At 39.2% G+C, this 19,936-nt stretch overlaps 1 protein-coding gene across 3 annotated transcripts in view; it reads left to right on the top strand.

Moving 5' to 3' along the window:
* map1ab (microtubule-associated protein 1Ab) overlaps window positions 1-19,936 on the top strand; it is a 93,009-nt gene that overhangs the window by 21,725 nt on the left and 51,348 nt on the right. The window contains exon 1 of one of the 3 annotated variants that reach the window (XM_057835773.1): window positions 926-1,079. The exons of the other annotated variants lie outside the window; for them this stretch is intronic. The gene's annotated coding sequence lies outside the window, so the exon portion shown is untranslated. Of the gene's footprint in view, window positions 1-925; window positions 1,080-19,936 lie in introns of those variants that run through there. 3 annotated transcript variants of the gene reach the window in all.

Below are 19,936 nucleotides of genomic sequence, written 5' to 3'. Positions count from 1 at the left end.
GATCTTTTTCTTAACATCCAATGTTATTTCCCAACGCAGAGAAGATATATCAATTGGTGCCACTACGCACAGTCATGGTTGCACTTCCCATCATGCATTTGGGCAGAACAGTTAAATGGCTACAGTATCATTTACTGAAAGTTCAACAAATACACTAGATGGCAATATTTAGTCACAACATACAAAGTTACATTTATCCTTTAAGAATTACAAGTCTTTCTATCCGTGGATCCCTCTCACGGAAAGAATGTTAATAATGTAAATGCCATCTTGAGGATTTATTGTCATAATAAACAAATACAGTACTTTTGTACTGTATGTTGAATGTATGTCTTCATCCGAGTTTTATTCATTTTTTCGTAATGCATTGCCAAAATGTATATGATCCGGAAAAATTATCGGGAATGATTGGAATTGAATCGGGAGCAAAAAAAAAAAAGCAATTGAATCGGGAAATATCGGGATCGGCAGATACTCAAACTAAAACGATTGGGATCGGATCGGGAGTAAAAAAACATGATCGGAACAACCCTAGTGCCAACCCATTGCAGGCAGATTAGGTTTCAGTGCCTTGCCCAAGGGCACTTCGACAGTTGCTGAGTAACAAATTACTCTTACAATGAAGTAACTGAGTTACTACTCAATTACTTTCTGGCAGAATTAATTTGTAACTGTAACTAATCATGTTTTTAAATTAAGTTTGATAACACTGCTGCCTCCATACCTTCTTACCTACTACTTATCTACCTATCTAAAGTACCTTCCTTCCTACCGACCTATCAAATTCCGACTTTATTGTGGCTGTCCGCGTGTGACGTCACTAAAACCCACAACACGTTGCGTCGCACCGTACGCGCTCGCACCCCCCCCCCTCCCTTCCACCGCCTCCCCCTCCCATCGCACTGCACCGTGCGTGTGCACGGCTGTCTGCAGACGGCCATTGCCGCATCCTGGCGCGCACCGCACCGCCGCCACTGCATATGCCAAGTCTCCTCCTCCGTCTCCACACGCGCGCGCACACTCGCTCATCTCCCGCGAGTCGCTCAACTCTCCGGCCAAGTGTCAGATCCGCCGCAAAGGTACGTGATGTTGTTATTTTTCTGCTGCTTTCTGTCATGTTGCATGTGATTTTTTTTGTGTTTTCATCAGTCCTGTTTTCACCAAATGTATTTTTTTGCTGCACTTTTTGCGGTGCGGTGCAAGAACGAGGGCAGGATCAAGTTAAATGTGGCTTGACATAAGAGGAGGCAGTAGTCCAAGGCTTGATCCAAAGTAACGGGATTAATGCGGCCGATTGGTTGACTTGTCCCACCTTGCTTAAGGTTACATAGACAACCCCCCCACCCACATCCACCACCACGCCCCCTCCCCGCATTGAAGCAGAGAGATGGCGCAGCTTCTGCAATGTAAACCCATTGACCCCAGCGGGCAGGCCATCTTAAAGCACTGGCAAGCTGTTGGCAGGGTCGTCGTCATGGTTACAAGTTGGCATGCTGCTGCTCGGTGTATGATGGGATGGCGTCATTCGGTGACCACGCAGGTTGTGGCTGGAGTGCTTTCTGATGATTCATTGGTGCTTCACTGCAGTCAAACTGTATGTGCGTTCATTTGCTATACTGATAGGCATATACGCAGCAGCCACATCAGGTTTGTTGCTTGTTGTTAATATTCGTTTTGGAGCAATGAGATGAATGGGCAAGAGTGATTCAGCAAAATTTGCCTACATTAGTATGTGTGTGTGTGAGCAGTGGCGCCTCCAGAAATTTTTCATAGGGGTGGCCAGACGGGGCCACTTAAAATCTTGGGGTGGCCAAAACTAAAAGCCATACTTTCAGGTTTTCATTATATTATTGCAGTAAAAAGGTCAGGGGAAAACTATCAGAAAGACCTAAGGACACAGCTACTGATATACTTTGGTGTATTGTGTAATATTTGATGTTACTAATGATTTAATGTGCATAGTCCATAGCTGTCCAGTCAACATTTTGAGTTCCACAACAATTCTGTTTTATTGTGTTATGTATATATTAGGCATAAGGTGTACATTTACAGTGCCTTGCAAAAGTATTCGGCCCCCTTGAACCTTGCAACCTTTCGCCACATTTCAGGCTTCAAACATAAAGATATACAATTTTAATTTTTTGTCAAGAATCAACAACAAGTGGGACGCAATCGTGAAGTGGAACAAAATTTATTGGATAATTTAAACTTTTTTAACAAATAAAAAACTGAAAAGTGGGGCGTGCAATATTATTCGGCCCCCTTGCGTTAATACTTTGTCGCGCCACCTTTTGCTCCAATTACAGCTGCAAGTCGCTTGGGGTATGTTTCTATCACTTTTGCACATCGAGAGACTGACATTCTTGCCCATTCTTCCTTGCTAAACAGCTCGAGCTCAGTGAGGTTGGATGGAGAGTGTTTGTGAACAGCAGTCTTCAGCTCTTTCCACAGATTCTCGATTGGATTCAGGTCTGGACTTTGACTTGGCCATTCTAACACCTGGATACGTTTATTTTTGAACCATTCCATTGTAGATTTGGCTTTATGTTTTGGATCATTGTCCTGTTGGAAGATAAATCTCCGTCCCAGTCTCAGGTCTTGTGCACATACCAACAAGTTTTCTTCCAGAATGTTCCTGTATTTGGCTGCATCCATCTTCCCATCAATTTTAACCATCTTCCCTCTCCCTGCTGAAGAAAAGCAGGCCCAAACCATGATGCTGCCACCACCATGTTTGACAGTGGGGATGGTGTGTTCAGGGTGATGAGCTGTGTTGCTTTTACGCCAAACATATCGTTTTGCATTGTGGCCAAAAAGTTCAATTTTGGTTTCATCTGACCAGAGCACCTTCTTCCACATGTTTGGTGTGTCTTCCAGGTGGCTTGTGGCAAACTTTAAATGAGACTTTGTATGGATATCTTTGAGAAATGGCTTTCTTCTTGCCACTCTTCCATAAAGGCCAGATTTGTGCAGTGTACGACTGATTGTTGTCCTATGGACAGACTCTCCCACCTCAGCTGTAGATCTCTGCAGTTCATCCAGAGTGATCATGGGCCTCTTGGCTGCATCTCTGATCAGTTTTCTCCTTGTTTGAGAAGAAAGTTTGGAAGGACGGCCGGGTCTTGGTAGATTTGCAGTGGTCTGATGCTCCCTCCATTTCAATATGATGGCTTGCACAGTGCTCCTTGAGATGTTTAAAGCTTGGGAAATCTTTTTTTATCCAAATCCGGCTTTAAACTTCTCCACAACAGCATCTCGGACCTGCCTGGTGTGTTCCTTGGTTTTCATAATGCTCTCTGCACTTTAAACAGAACCCTGAGACTATCACAGAGCAGGTGCATTTATACGGAGACTTGATTACACACAGGTGGATTCTATTTATCATCATCGGTCATTTAGGACAACATTGGATCATTCAGAGATCCTCACTGAACTTCTGGAGTGAGTTTGCTGCACTGAAAGTAAAGGGGCCGAATAATATTGCACGCCCCACTTTTCAGTTTTTTATTTGTTAAAAAAGTTTAAATTATCCAATAAATGTTGTTCCACTTCACGATTGTGTCCCACTTGTTGTTGATTCTTGACAAAAAAAATTAAATTTCATATCTTTATGTTTGAAGCCTGAAATGTGGTGAAACGTTGCAACATTCAAGGGGGCCGAATACTTTTGCAAGGCATTGTAACTAGGGCTGTCAAACGATTAAAATTTTTGATCAAGTTAATCACAGCTTAAAAATTAATTATTCATAATTAATCGCAATTCAAACCATCTTTAAAATATACCATATTTTTCTGTAAATTATTGTTGGAATGGAAACATAAGACAAGACGGATATATACATTCAACATACTGAACATAAGTACTGTATTTGTTTATTATAACCAGGGGTGCACATAATTTTTTTGCCCAGGTTCTCAGAGGAGGACCTGGAGATGTGACTTGGTCCTCATTGAGCTTGAGAGCCGACCTGCCTGATCCGATAAATTTATGACAAGCTTTACTTAGAGCCAATTAACTTTAATTAATTATAGTAACAATTAATGCTTGATTAACACCAACTGGCACAACAAAATTGCCATTACTTTGAAGTGAAACGTAAAGAAATAAAAAGCACCAATTCAAAATAAAGGGCATTATGCGGCTCCCACATTAACTCCAAACCTTTTTAAAAGTGGGATGTCTCCTCATAAGACCTCATTGAACGTGCATGTTTAGCTTTGTAAAATGTGAGCAAAAACACGTTTGTCAGTGCATGTCGCTGTTCATTACCTTTATTCCGCCACTTGTCCATAGGGCGAGTGGGGTCCTGTTTGACATCGATAGTTTGCTTAATTGCCACATGCGCTGTTTTTTTTGTGCTTTTCAAAGTTTGGATGGCTGAAATTCTTTGACCCTACAAAAAATGTGCTGCTCTTATCGGCGACATTGGGATTCTCACGGCACATTTTGTACTACATTTCCGTGCGAGCATCATTTGCTTCTAGCCATGGTACCTCCTGTAGCCACTTTTCAGCAAAAGTCCTTTTTTTCGGTAGCTCCGGTGACGTCTCTGTCGTCTGTCTTTTGACGGGGGTGGGGGAACACGGAAGTAATTACTCAGTGTGGCCTGCCTCTTCGACATTTTGAGAAGTTATTTTCTCGTGTCCGCCGCAAATACAGTGGTCAGCCATCGGTATGCAAAAGCGTATGGAAGCCGTTGAGGGCCAGCGCGTTTGTCTACGTCCAGTCCGCATGCGCGCATGCGGACCACTCATGTGCACCCCTGATTATAACAATAACTCCACAAGATGGCATTAACTTTATTAACATTCTTTCTGTGAAAGGGATCCACGGATAGAAAGACCTGTAATTCTTAAAGGATAAATGCGAGTTTGTATATTGTCACTAAATATTGTCATCTAGTGTATTTGTTGAGCTTTCAGTAAATTATACTGTAGCAACTTAACTATTCTGCCCAAATGCATGATGGGAAGTGGTGCAACCATGACTGTGTGTGGTGGCTGCAAATGCTATATCCTCTCTGCGTTTGGTACACTACAGGGTGTTAAGAAAAACATCAACTCCTGTCATTCTTCCCCACATCGCTTCCCACAATATTTATAGTTGCTGTGGGAGAGATGACAAAGATTTTGCCAATTAAAAGCACGGCCCCAATGAATGCTTGTATCTACTCTACTCTACTCTGCCTCTTATCTCTGTATATAAGTAAAACGGCGCCATTGTAGACTTTTTGCGGCAATGCGTGAATGAGTCGTATCACGAATGCGTTAATTGCAATAAAAATTTCCACGTGATTAATTAAAAAAAATTAATTACCGCCCGTTAACGTGATACATTTGACAGCCCTACATTTAACAATACAAAATAAATGCATTCAGTTGGGATGAAATGCATAACTGATGCTACAACAATCTAACGATATTATGGCAAGCGGCGCCACTGTGTGTGAGTGTGTGGTTGTTGTTATAAAACTATACAATAGAGAGGAGCCATAGGCGGAGTTTGACTTTTGGGGCAGGGGAGGCACAACATGTTGATGACCCCGAAACACAGTGTCAGCAATAAAATTAACTTCTCAGAATATTTATAATAATAAGTTGACGATCAGCGTTTTTTGTTTCCCATCATTCTTGAGGGGAATTCTAAATCAGGCTGCTTAGGCAATACTTTTCGCCAAGATTTCGCCGGTGTCGTGCCAATGTAGTTACCCCAGTCAAAAATTGTTTCCCCTGGGCGGAGCCATATGGAGGTAGATTTTGTGTCTTAATTGCTTCAATTAAGCAAACAAAAAAAAGTGTTTAAATGAAAAAATAAATTTGAAACTCAAAAAACTCGCCCCCCAAAAATGCGTGTAAAAAGCTTTTTTTTTTTTTTTTTTCCAATTGAAGTCAAGTTTTTTTTTAATTTTAGCACCTTTTTTGATTGAAGTAATGTTGATTTGTTTTTGGGCCACATTTTGGCTAGGGCATTTGTGTCTATATTATTCAATGAAAAAATAAGTTGCTTCAAACAAATATAGATTTTAAAAAAGAAAATCACTGCAGTCAAAAAATAGAAAAAATTCATTCATAGAAAAAGTTTTTGAATGCGAAAAAATATTTGAGATTGAAAAATTTGCATTTGAACACTTAATTTCATTGAAAAAGTTTTCTTTGATTGAAGCAATCCTTTTTGTGTTTGGGCCATATTATGATTATGACATTTGTGTCTAAATCACTCAATCCCCCCAAAAAGTTGCTTCAATCAAAAAAATATATATATTTTTAAAAAAATTTAAATTATATGTTCGAAAAATAATTTTGACCCATTATAAAAATATTTTTTTTTTGTTAATTTCATTCATTTTTGTTGCAGTTTTATTGCTTTTCAATTTTTATATATATATAGGAAAGTCAATTACACTTTTCGGACGCCAGGGGGGGCCTGCCCCTGGCCCCCCCATAAAATCCATTTATGAGAGAAGCCTTTCATTTTTTAGGTTGAGATGTAAAATAAAAGATGACATAGTAAGGCACTATAAAAGTAGCCTTATATGTTTTCTCGTAAACTCATTAGCTGCCATTGACAGCGATAGACGTCCAATTATGTGGCTATTTTGATTCTTCTGTTGTGAATTTACTGGAATTTTCGCACTATAAGGCACACCTGACTGTCGCCACCCACCAAATTTGACATGAAAACGACATTTGTTCTTTGATAAGCCACACTGGACTATAAGCCACAACTGTCCTCACTGTATTATGGGATATTTACAACAAAAGATATTAACCAACCAAATGAACCATGGATGTTACCAAATACCATAATGAGCAATTAATAAAACAACTGGAACACTAACTGAAGAAATAATTATCACAAAACATGAATTTTGATTGTCATTTATATCTGTAGCGCTGCAATGAATGCTAGGAGGCATGTTGGAAAACAACAGTGTTGACAGCAAGTGGCAGCAAAATTTGACTATCTCCCTCAAGGGAGCAGTGATGGCCAAATGAAGCTTTTTGAATTTGGCCAATTGGTGCAAAGCTTCATTGCTTTTCAGGGCTAAAAACACTATTGTTTAGAACAGCATATCCGTAACTGTCTGTATATTTCAATCTATTTGCTTTATATTCCTCTTGTGCTTTATCTCCATTGCTGATTTCAATTATTGTTATTATTAGTAGTATTTATTTATTTATTTTATTCTACTCGTGATTAAATGCGATTTTTCTTCAAGAAGCTTCATTTGGCCATTACTGCTCCCTTGGTGGAGATGGTCAACCTCTGCTGCCACCTGCTGTCAACACTGTTGTTGTCCAACATGCCTCCTAGCATGCATTGTAGTGCTAGAGATGTAAATAACAATCAAAATTCATTTTCCGTGCTAATTAGTTCTTCAGTTACTGTTCCAGTTGTTTCATTAATTGCTATTTATGGTATTTGGTAACACTTGATTTGACAGTGGTGTCATAAGACTGTCATAATTATGACATGACACTGCCATAAGCATTAATGAATGCTTATGACAGATGTCATTTTGTGTCATCCGGCAAATTATCTCACTTTTGAATGGATGTAAAAGATCCAAGCTGGACATAAATGGAGTTAATGACATAATTTGCTGGATGACACTTAATGACATGTGTCATAAGCATTCAGGAATGTCCATCATGATAGTTTCATGTCACAATTATGAAAGTCTTATGACGCCGCAGTCAAATAAAGTGTTACCCATTAACCCAAATAAATCAACAAATAAGGCGCACTGGGCTATAAGCCTCAGGATTTAAAATGAAGGGAAAAAGTAGCGGCTTATAGTCTGAAAATTACGGTAATTGGGTTAATCACTAGTAGACGTCCAATCCATTTGAAGTGGGAGAGTGAATTGATTTTAGAATATCAGCTGTAGACATCCATTCAATGAACGAATGTTCATGGACTGCATCCCTTCCCCGTCAAATGGATTGGGTGTCTATTGCCGCCAGTGGCAGGTAATGGGTTAAGTGTAATTAAGGCCATTTCTACAAAATATTTGACAAAAAGAAGAACTTTTTCTACGGTTTGGTTCACCCACACGCACATGCGCATTTAAACGACGGTTCTTAAAACCTCAGTCCAAAGTGAAGATGTGCAACTTCTGTGTTTGTGGCGCCATCATGTGGACACTGATAACCGAAGATTTACCTGTGGAAACGTCACTGACTGCGACAAACTTTGCCCCTATGTCACACATGAGACCAATGTTAACATTTGGAGTAAATTAAACAGGTGCTTTTTAACTCCCATTTATTTACAAACTTTTGCAGTGCTTCATATTGAAGAACACATGTGAAATGTAGGGTAGGGTAAGGTAGGGTGTATCACTGGCAACACAGTAAAACTCTTCCCAAGTAACAATCTGTCAAATGCACTTTTGAGTTCCTCAGGGAAGAGTTTTAGGTCCATTTTATATTTTTGTTGTTGTGAGTTTTTAAAATATGTTTGAAACATGTTTAAAACTTCTCGTCCTGCCCACTGAATTGGGTGGGTAAGGTAGGGTAGGGTGTATCACTATAAACTCTTCCCAAGTAACTGTCAGTCAGATGTACTTTTGAGTGGAGTTCCTCTGGGAAGAGTTTTAGGTCCTTTTTTTTTGTTTGTTTGTTTTTTGTAATTTTGAAAATATTAATGTTTAAACCGTCTTGTCCTGTCCACCGAGTAGGGTAGTTTGTATGACTCTGAAAACTATAAATCACTTCACAAGTAAAAGTCAGATGCAGTTGTTATTGGAGTTCCTCAGGGAAGAATTTCAGGTTCATTCCTTTTTTTTGTGTTTATTTTTAGGGTAGCGTAGGGTAGGGTAGGGTGTATCACTGGGGACACAGTAAAACTTTCCACGTAACAGTCAGTCAAATGCACTTTTGAGTTCCTAAGGGAAGAGTTTTAGGTCCATTCTTTATTTTTGTTGATGTTGTGATTGTTAAAATATTCATGTTTAAAATGTCTTGTCCTGTCCACTGAGTAGGGTGGGTAAGGTAAGATAATGTAGGGTGGGGTGTATCAATGTGAACAGTATAAAACTCTTCCCAAGTAACTGTCAGTCAGATGCGCTTTTAAGTGGAGTTCCTCAGGGAAGAGTTTTAGGTCCATTCCTTATTTTTTGTTTTTGTCATTTTGAAGATATTAATAATTAAACCGTCTTGTCCTGTCCAGTAAGTAGGGTGGGTAGGGTAGTGTGTATGACAGTGAACACTATAAATCTCTTCCCAAATAACAGTCAGATGCACTTGTTATTGGAGTTCCTCAGGGAAGAATTTCTGGTCCATTCCTTTTTTATGTTTATTTATTTTTAATTAACAATGTTTGAACTTTCTTCTCTTTTAGTGAGTAAAGTAGCATCAGTGCCACTGACCTTAAACACAAATTATGGCTGCAGCTATCGATTCATTAAGTAATCGATTAATCAAGCATAACAAAAATAACATTCCTATCTCTCAAAAAAAAATGTTTACAAAAAGAAAAGCGCTTAATGCAAAGAGAACTAGCATTCCCAATCAAAATAGCTATGCAAAATAATACTCCGACTTTGGTCAAACGCTATTCAAACATTTTGTTTAGATCAACAAACCCACTAGATGGCAATATTTTGTCACAATATACAAACTATCAGAGGTCTCTTACATTGTGAAGTCAACACTCAAATGAACGTAAGGTACAATGAACCCGGAAACTACGGCGTCAGTCGAGGGGAAAAACGCACGAGAAAAACTTGGCTTGATCTCTAATTAATTTAAAACTCGCCCTTAACACCTTGTGGTGTATTTCAATCACTACCTTCCACAATGGCGAGCTATTAGTTTATTTTTTGATTGAAATTTTTACAAATTTTATTAAAAGGAAAACATACAGAGGGGTTTTAATTAGGGCTGTCAAACGATTACATTTTTAATCGAGTTCATTACAGCTTAAAAATTAATTAATCGTAATTAATCACAATTTAAACCATCTATAAAATATGCCATATTTTTCTGTAAATTATTGTTGGAATGGAAAGATAAGACACAAGATGGATATATACATTCAACATACAGTACATAAGCACTGTATTTGTTTATTATAACATATCAACAAGATGGCATTAACATTATTAACATTCTGTTAAAGCGATCCATGGATAGAAAGACTTGTAGTTCTTAAAAGATAAATGTTAGTACAAGTTATAGAAATTTTATATTAAAACCCCTCTTAATATTTTTGTTTTAATGAAATTTGTAAAATTTTCCATCAAAAAATAAACTAGTAGCCCGCCATTGCTGATGTCAATAATTATACAATGCTCATGGGTGCTGAAGCCCATAAAATTAGACGCACCCAAGCGCCAGCAGAGGGCGACAAAACTCCAAAAAACACAAGTAACAAGGGGACATTGCACTTTGCTGTCATTTTAATCTGTTTGAGTGGGGCATGTGCGTTAATTGCGTCAAAAAATTTAAAAGATTTTTAAAAAACTAATTACCGCCCGTTAACGCGATAATTTTGACAGCCCTAGTTTTAATATAAAATTACTATAACTTGTACTCACATTTATCTTTTAAGAACTACAAGTCTTTCTATCCGTGGATACCTTTCACAGAAAGAATATTAATAATGTTAATGCCATCTTATGGATTTATTGTTATAATAAACAAATACAGTAGTTATGTGCAATATGTTGAATGTATATATCTGTCTTGTGTTTATCCATTCCTACAATAATTTATAGAAAAATATGGCATATTTTAGAGATGGTTTGAATTGCAATTAATTACGATTAATTAATTTTTAAGCTGTGATTAACTCGATTAAAGCTTTTAATCGTTTGACAGCCCTAGATATTATACTTTTATTAATTATGCTATTGCTCCAAGTCCAACTGTCCCCCTTACTTGGACACGCTTGTTGCCTGGGGCCCCCGGGGACCCTTGCTACGCCTCTGCAAATACGTTCGGTCTCATCATCACCACCGCTGTCTGAAGTAAACTGTCAAAGTTTGAGTTTTGCTAGTTCTCAAAAGTCTGAGTTCCGCTAGTTGATTATTCACGAATGTGACCAACTTTGTATCTCACATTCAACAGAACGTGACTGATGACCACATTCCACCAGAAGCTTGATGTAGCTGGCTAGCTTCAAAGCATCGTTAGCTAACGTTAGCCAAAACACTATCCCTCTCCGCCCGCCCATCGCCAATCCAAGCTCGAAAAGTTCACCTCGGAGGTCTATCAGCTCCACGAACGGGTCCACGGACGACGGGTTCGTCCGTGTCCGGTTGGCTCGACTAGAGTGACCATATTTTGATTTCCAAAAAAGAGGACACTCGGCCCGGCCTCGAGATACTTGAAGATCAAAGATGCGTATATCTCCCACTTTTTTTTACTCAACAGGCTTTATTCTTCCTAAAAAAATAATCAAACAATATATATATTTTTTTAAAAAGAATAATTATTAAAAAATATATATATGTAATGCAGAATCATGGAAATGTAGTCCAGTTAATACACACACACAGTTGGCTATGTGCCAACTCAACATTTTTTAAAATTACGATCACGACAATTGTCGTTGACAAAATGTTATTCCCACTCAATTTTTATTCTCATACAATGTTCTAAATTGTACGCAAACAATAACTGAAATAAACTGACAATCGATTCAACCAGCATGTTTTCAAACGCAGCAGTTCAAATTCAAAACTACATTGCCCATAATGCCTAACGCAGCTGAGCTCACTGATTGCTACCCTATTAGCGAATACGGGAGCCGAGCCAAAATCAGACTTTTCTATAAAAGTTTACTACCATCGGCAGCGCAAAGATGCGACAACAAACGGGATTTTACAGATTACACCAGTACAAATCTCCGACAGAAGTCAACAGTTGCCATTATATACGTATTTATCTTAAAAAAAAAACTCATAAGCAACACAGCTATTTATCTATACTAGCATTCAACCACTAACTAACGCAGAACAATTACAAGACTCATACAACATACTGCATCTCTGTGTACACATATAACCCTATGTACAACAGAAGACACGTGATCGACATTAACAGGAGAAACTTACAGAAAGGTGTATGGAGCCACGTCTTTTAGAACTTCTTATTGAACTGTAGTCTGAGCTCTCGCCAAACCGTCAGTAGATGGTGGTAATTCCCCATGAAACAAAGGGTGAACTGCCAACAAAAAAGATCTACTCCTTCTCCCGCCCCTGCTAGTAGGAGCAACGTCAACGTAGGCAAGCGCTACCCCCTAGCGGCCGGAGGAATTCTCTTCAAGTTCGTTCCGTATAAAAAAAATAAAATAAAAAAAAACGGACAATTTTATGAATTTATAAAACCCGCCCGGACAACGAGGATACTGCGTGAAAGTAGGCTTGTCCAGGCAAAAGAGGACGTTTGGTCACCCTAGGCTCGACGCCGTTCGTGGCTGGGGGGCACAGGCCTGCTACTGGGACACATGCTAGCTAGCCTCGGCAACACAATGCGCGTTTAAGCCTACTTAGCCTTAAGACTACTCATTCATGTTACTACTCCCTCCTGTGTCCTTAGATCCTCCTCCTCCATACAACTGTCTGTCCCCCCCCCCGCTCGCCTTGGCACTATGGAGAGCCGAGCGTTCAGCCGCTCGGCTCCCTGACTTTAGAATTCACTCCCACCCAACCTCAGGAACACAAATTCCCTCCCCCTTTTTCAAACAAAACTCACCTGTTGAGACTAGCCTATACAGAATAATCACTTAGTTCTGGTCTTTTTAACTGCCCCTATATCTCTTTCAGTATTTTAAATGTCCTTATACGTTATATATAGGGCTGTCAAACGATTAAAATTTTTAATCGAGTTAATTACAGCTTAAAAATTAATTAATCGTAATTAATCGCAATTAATCGAAATTCAAACCATCTATAAAATATGCCATATTTTTCTGTAAATTATATATATATTCTGTAAAATAAATTGTTGGAATGGAAAGATAAGACACAAGATGGATATATACATTCAACATACGTACATAAGGACTGTAGTGGGCATTTCACTCTACTGTCATTTAAATCTGTCTATGATGTCCTCACTCCGAAGCGTCTACTTTTTCCAAAGCTAGACAGCTAGTGAACGACTCCTTAATAATTCTTCTTCCTTTTTCATCCGATTTATTAATAAAATAGCCTCAAACCATTGTCCTCTTTAGACCGTCGTAAAAATACAAAAAAAAAAAAACAAGTACACAAGCATTGCATTAGCAACAACGTTAGCTTAGCACGCTATACAGGTTCACTAAACATAAACAAAAAGCGTCTCATGCAAAAAATATAACATTTCGCTTACTAACATAATATGTACATTCTTTACAACAACCACACTTACGGACAAATCTTGTCCAAGGATCATATAAGCACAACATTGCAACGTAGGCGTCAGCCCGAGACGTCGTGCAGCCATATTGAACTGGCAAGAAAAAAATAAACAATGTCGCAAAGCGACCACAAGAGTTCGCTGTTAGACAGCACAAAAAGCCTTGCTGTAAAACTTACCAAAAGGCAGAATACTGTCTGAGCGGGACATGTGCGTTAATTGCGTCAAATATTTTAACGTGATTAATTTTAAAAATTAATTACCGCGCGTTAACGCGATAATTTTGACAGCCCTAGTTATATACTTTCATTTTCTCACTTTTAATATTTTTAAATGATTGTACGGCGGCCTTGAGTGCCAGAAAGGTGCCTTTAAATAAAATGTATTAGTATTATTATTATTATCATTTTCTCTGAAAATATCCCGGTATGTTTTCCCAAAAGTGTAGACGCTGTTTGGTTTAGTTTGGCTGTCCTGTGAGAAGATTAGCCACTGTGTCCCAAAACTTGTTGGCAGCATTATCAAGGAGACACTGCGACGCTGCGGATCGGAGATTAGCCGCCAGCTCGTCGTACAGCGAAATCACGTGACCGAGCAGACGGCTCATTTAGATGAGGTCCAATCATTGAGATCATTTTCACGGAAACGCACTCACACACACTTCTCCGTCTAATCTACTATGTTTAAGGCGCCTAAGAAGTGAGCGTTATGAAACACACACAGGACCAACTCATTAACATACTTCATTAAGCCGTCTTATTGAAGTGTAAGCCTGCTTTTGTTTCGTCTGTATTGCAGCTTTTTAAAGCTTGCCACCTAGTGACTAAATATCTGTTTAATACGTGCTAACATTTAAGGTCATTGCTTTAAATTTTTTATCATTATCGGGAAACTTTAGATTGCAAAGTTGCCTGATTTTGATGCTTTTGATCGAGTGACGGAAGGCCGGGCTGCCGCTGAGCCACTACCTGCACACTACAGATAAGACTTCAGTGTGAAATTTTTTTAGGGAGCCTTTTTTAGTAGCGCTTTGACAGCACGATAACAGAAAAGCTGCATTTTATACACACAAGTCTCGCCAAAGTAAGGTTTTGGCCACATGCACAATTACTGGATTCAGTTTAGAGAACAAAGGCATTTTTGGCAGGGCGTTCATCATCATAGTTTGTGTTTTTAGCATAAATTATATTCTCTTCAGACAGACATTTTAGACATTTTTTAAAGTGGTGTAAAAAATATCTGGACCTTTTGGAATTTCTACATTTCTGCATAAAATCACCATCAAATGCGATGTGATCTGATATTTGATCAAATCACACAGATGAAAAAACAGTGTCTGCTTTCACTGAAACCACCCATTTATAGGTTTTCATATTTTAAAGAGGATAGTATGCAAACAATGACAGAAGGGGGGAAATAAGTAAGTGAACCATCACATTTAATATTTTGTCGGGCCCCCATAGGCAGCAATAACTTCAACCAGACGATTCCTGTAGCTGCAGATAAGTGTGACACATCAGTTTGGCCCATTCTTCTCTACAAAACTGCTGTAGTTCAGTCAGATTCCTGGGATGTCTGGCATGAATCGTTTTTTTTAGGTCATGCCACAGCATCTCACTGGTGTTCAAGTCTGGACTTTGACTTGGCCACTCTAGAACGTGAATTTTGTTCTTCTGAAACCATTCTGAAATTGATTTACTTCAGTGTTTTTGGATCATTGTCTTGTTGCAGCATGCAGCTTCAACTGTCTGACAGATGACCTAAAGTTGTCCAGGCCCTGAGGTAGCAAAACAGCCCCAAATCATGATGCTCCCTCCACCATGCTTCACAGTGGGGATGAGGTTGATTGATGTTGGTGAGCTGTTCCATTTTTGCTCCACACAAAACGTTATGTTACTCCCAAACAATTTAACTTTGGTTTCATCAGTCCACAAAATATTTTGCCAAAACGTCTGTGGAGTGTCCAAGTGCCTTTTTGCGAACTTTAAAAGAGCAACACTTTTTTTTTTCCCCCGACAGTGGCTTCCTCCGTGGAGTCCTTCCATGAACACCATTCTTGACCATAGTTTTACATATAGTTAATGTCTGCACAGAGATATTAGACTGTGCCAGTGATTTCTGTAAATCTTTAGCAGACACTCTAGGGTTTTCTTTTACCTCTCTGAGTATTCTGCGCGGAACTCTTGGCGTCATCTTTGGTGGACGGCCACTCCATGGGAGAGAAGCAACAGTGCCAAACTCTCTCCATTCGTCGACAACTTCTCTGACTGTAGATTGATGAAAATCCAGACTTTTAGCAAATGTTTTGTGTCCTTTCCCAACTTTATACAAATCAACAATCCTTGATCACAGGTCTTCAGACAGCACTGTTGACCAAGCCATGATGCACATCAGACAATGCTTCTCATCAAACACAATTCTTACCAGGTGTTTGTTTTATAGTGGGCATGGCAGCTTTAAACCATTTATAAGTGATTGGGCACACATGTGACATCAGTTGTTTGGTAAAAATTGGTTTCAATTGCTCTTTAAGTCTCCTTAGGCAGAGGGTTCACTTACTTATTTTTCCCCCCTTCTGTCATTGTTTGCATGCCAAAAGGTTCAGATACTTTTTCATACCACTGTATTTTGTGCTTAGGCCCAAGTATTAATGGGCATTCAGTTAAATACCATAAATGTAAATACAAATCTACAGTCTTGCTGAAAATATTTTATTGAATTATCAAAAAATAGTCACTTGCTCTCTAAAGGTTTGATTCCTAAAATGTACATCATTGTAAGCCGGTGTAAAAGAAGTTTTATATATATTAAAAAAAAAAAAAAAAAAACGTATTTTTCGGACTATAAGTCGCACCTGAGTATAAGTCGCACCAGCCATAAAATGCCCAACGAAGAGGAAAAAAAACATATCTAAGTCGCACCGAAGTATAAGTCGCATTTTTGGGGGAAATTTACTTGATAAAATCCGACACATAGAACAGATATGTCACCTTGAAAGGCAATTTAAAATAAAAATACAGTAGAGAACAACATGCATGAACAACAGAATGCGAACGTGGCCGGTATGTTAACGTAACTTATCTATTAGGAGTTATTCAGATAACTATAACATAAAGAACATGCTAACAAGTTTACAAAATCATCAGTGTCACTCCAAAAACACCAAAATAGCATGTGAATGATATAATAATGTGTTAATAATTTCACACATAAGTCGCTCCAGAGTATAAGTCGCACCCCCAGCCAAACTATGAAAAAAAACTGCGACTTATGTATAGTCCGAAAAATACGGGTAAGTAAATCAATAAATAAAATAATTTTTCCTGGGACGGCTAGCAGCCAGCATTCACTCCCAGTCAAAATAGAATGGACATTTATTGAATTAAATATGTTCCTTTTGAACACATTTACAGAATAGAACAATGCTCACAAGCATATTATCTTAAAGTTTTACACCCACTGTGGCATGTGTTTCACCAATAAGACATTGTTAAAATAAACACGACTCCATTTAATGGAGTCCATTATACCAGTGGGACGTAAAAATACAGTCACATGACCACACAAGCTTGCAGTCGGAAGTCCTGCTGTATAATCACGCCAGCTTGTTTAATCACATTGCGTCTTTAAAACGACGTAAAAAATAACATTCCTCGATGGATGGATGCATGGATTTCAACCTCTCTCCAAGTTTTTTATTTGGCACAGATAGACCACAAAAAAAAAAAAAAAAAGCGATATGCAGTGGCTTGGGAAATAGGATGCTGAGGGTGCTGCAGCACCCCCTGGTGATGGGGAGTGTCAAAAAAAAAAGTGTCACTATTTTTTCTGTCTAATGTTAAAAACAGAAAAATAAAACATTGAATACATATGTTGAAAATGATGCCGATCGATCGGGTCCGATCACGTCATTTTCAAAGTATCGGAATCTGCAAAAAAATTTCGGCAATGCCTTTTTTTTAATATATATATATATATTTTTTAATTAAAATCGTTTTCTAATTGTATTTAACGTTACAGACATAATATGTTACACTCATCCAGAGTCTTTAGTTTAGGCTTAAGGTAGGATTGTCAAATTTATCCCAATAACGGCGGTAATTAATTTTTTTTTTTAAATGTATCACGTTAAAATATTTAACGCAATTAATGCATGCGCTGCACGACCCACTCACGCATTGGCGCGTTCAATCTGTAATGGCGCCGTTCTACCTATATAGAGAGATAAATGGCAGCGTACATTGAGTAGAGTGAATTATGGCAGCCTTCGGAGCCTTTTTTTTAATTGTCTAAAGCCTTACAATCCCTCTCCCTACGATTAGAAATATCATGGGAAGCAATGTGGGGAAGCAAGGTAGCACCCTATGTTATTTCCCAACGCAGAGAAGATATATCAATTGGTAGCACTACGCACAGTCATGGTTCTACTTCCCATCATGCAGTTGGGCATGGCTACAGTATCATTTACTGAAAGCTCAACAAATACACTAGATGGCAATATTTAGTCACAATATACAAAATCGCAAGTCTTTCTATCCGTGGATCCCTCTCACAGAAAGAATGTTAACAATGTAAATGCCATCTTGAGGATTTATTGTCATAATAAACAAATACAGTACTTATGTACTGTATGTTGAACGTATATATTTGTCCGAGTTTTATTCATTTTTTTCTTAATGCATTGCCAAAATGTATATGATCGGGAAAAATTATCGGGAATGATTGGAATTGAATCGGGAGCAAAAAAAAGCAGTCGGATCGGTACATATCGGGATCGGCAGATACTCAAACTAAAACAATCGGGATCGGATCGGGAGCAAAAAAACATGATAGGAACAACCTCAGTTGACAGTAAGTACTTCTTTAGATAACAAATCAGCTGAAACGGCGTATTGCGAATATGAAAGAATTGAAGGTCAACCAGCTAGAGTGTATTCAGTTCCACCTCAGGGGTTCTCTCAAAATGGGGAGATAGCGAGCCGGTAGTCTCTGGAGTGTACGACAACAACAGTAAGAATGGCAAGGATGTGAGATATCGCAGGAGACGTCTATTGTAGCCCTCTTTTCCATAAATGAGATGAGCCTCCTTCCTTTTCCGCAGGATTTTCTCAGTGGGGCTGCAGAAGCTGTTCTGTGCGCGCCCGCAGCAACGCATGGAATTAGCGTTTTCTCCCGGGAGTGGGAACAAAGTGACGAGGCAAAAAAAAAAGAGAAAAAAAGGGAAAAAAAATGGAGCAGATGAAATGAGCCGAAATCCGGAAATGAAGCGTCTGCTCGGACCGATTCGCGGCGCCAGCTGACGTCTTTGTTGGTGCAAAGCGGCACCACTAAACATTGATTGAGCTTCTCCCACTGGAGGCCTCGTTTCTGTCGATTCCATCCGCTCGAATCTGCTGACTTCGCAATGCGCCCGGCAGACCTGAACTCGGTCGTGACTGCACTGTCAACGTTCCAAGTGGCTGCCAGTGATATTTTAACACTTAAACCCTATATTACAGCTCTGTGCATCATCTTACCCTTCTGTTTGACGCTCCCCTCACTAGACCACGCCCACTTTACACCTGCAAACGGTCGCACCCGGTGTACCCCCTAAGTTCCTTCCCTGGTCCTCAGTCGGAACAGGGGGTGTGCCCTCTCCGGGTCAGGGATGAGGTCGTTCCCCAAGTGTAGGAGTTTAAGTATTTCAGTTTCTTGTGTACGAGTTAAGGAAGAATGCCTAAGCAGATTTTAAGGGAGGGCCAGTCCCCCCCCCCCCCCCCCCCCCCCCCGGTGGCCGAAAAGTGTCATTGCATGTAATTGACTTTCCTATATATATACAGTGCCTTGCAAAAGTATTCGGCCCCCTTGAATCTTGCAACCTTTTGCCACATTTCAGGCTTCAAACATAAAGATATGAAATTTAATTTTTTTGTCAAGAATCAACAACAAGTGGGACACAATCGTGAAGTGGAACAACATTTATTGGATAATTTAAACTTTTTTAACAAATGAAAAACTGAAAAGTGGGGCGTGCAATATTATTCGTCCCCTTTACTTTCAGTGCAGCAAACTCACTCCAGAAGTTCAGTGAGGATCTCTGAATGATCCAATGTTGTCCTAAATGACCGATGATGATAAATAGAATCCACTTGTGTGTAATCAAGTCTCCGTATAAATGCACCTGCTCTGTGATAGTCTCAGGGTTCTGTTTAAAGTGCAGAGAGCATTATGAAAACCAAGAAACACACCAGGCAGGTCCGAGATACTGTTGTGGAGAAGTTTAAAGCCGGATTTGGATACAAAAAGATTTCCCAAGCTTTAAACATCTCAAGGAGCACTGTGCAAGCCATCATATTGAAATGGAAGGAGCATCAGACCACTGCAAATCTACCAAGACCCGGCCGTCCTTCCAAACTTTCTTCTCAAACAAGGAGAAAACTGATCAGAGATGCAGCCAAGAGGCCCATGATCACTCTGGATGAAATGCAGAGATCTACAGCTCAGGTGGGAGAGTCTGTCCATAGGACAACAATCAGTCGTACACTGCACAAATCTGGCCTTTATGGAAGAGTGGCAAGAAGAAAGCCATTTCTCAAAGATATCCATA

The sequence above is a fragment of the Corythoichthys intestinalis genome, chromosome 5 (assembly GCF_030265065.1).
Source record: "Corythoichthys intestinalis isolate RoL2023-P3 chromosome 5, ASM3026506v1, whole genome shotgun sequence".
NCBI lineage: Eukaryota > Metazoa > Chordata > Actinopteri > Syngnathiformes > Syngnathidae > Corythoichthys > Corythoichthys intestinalis.
This window is presented reverse-complemented; position numbering and strand designations above follow the sequence as displayed.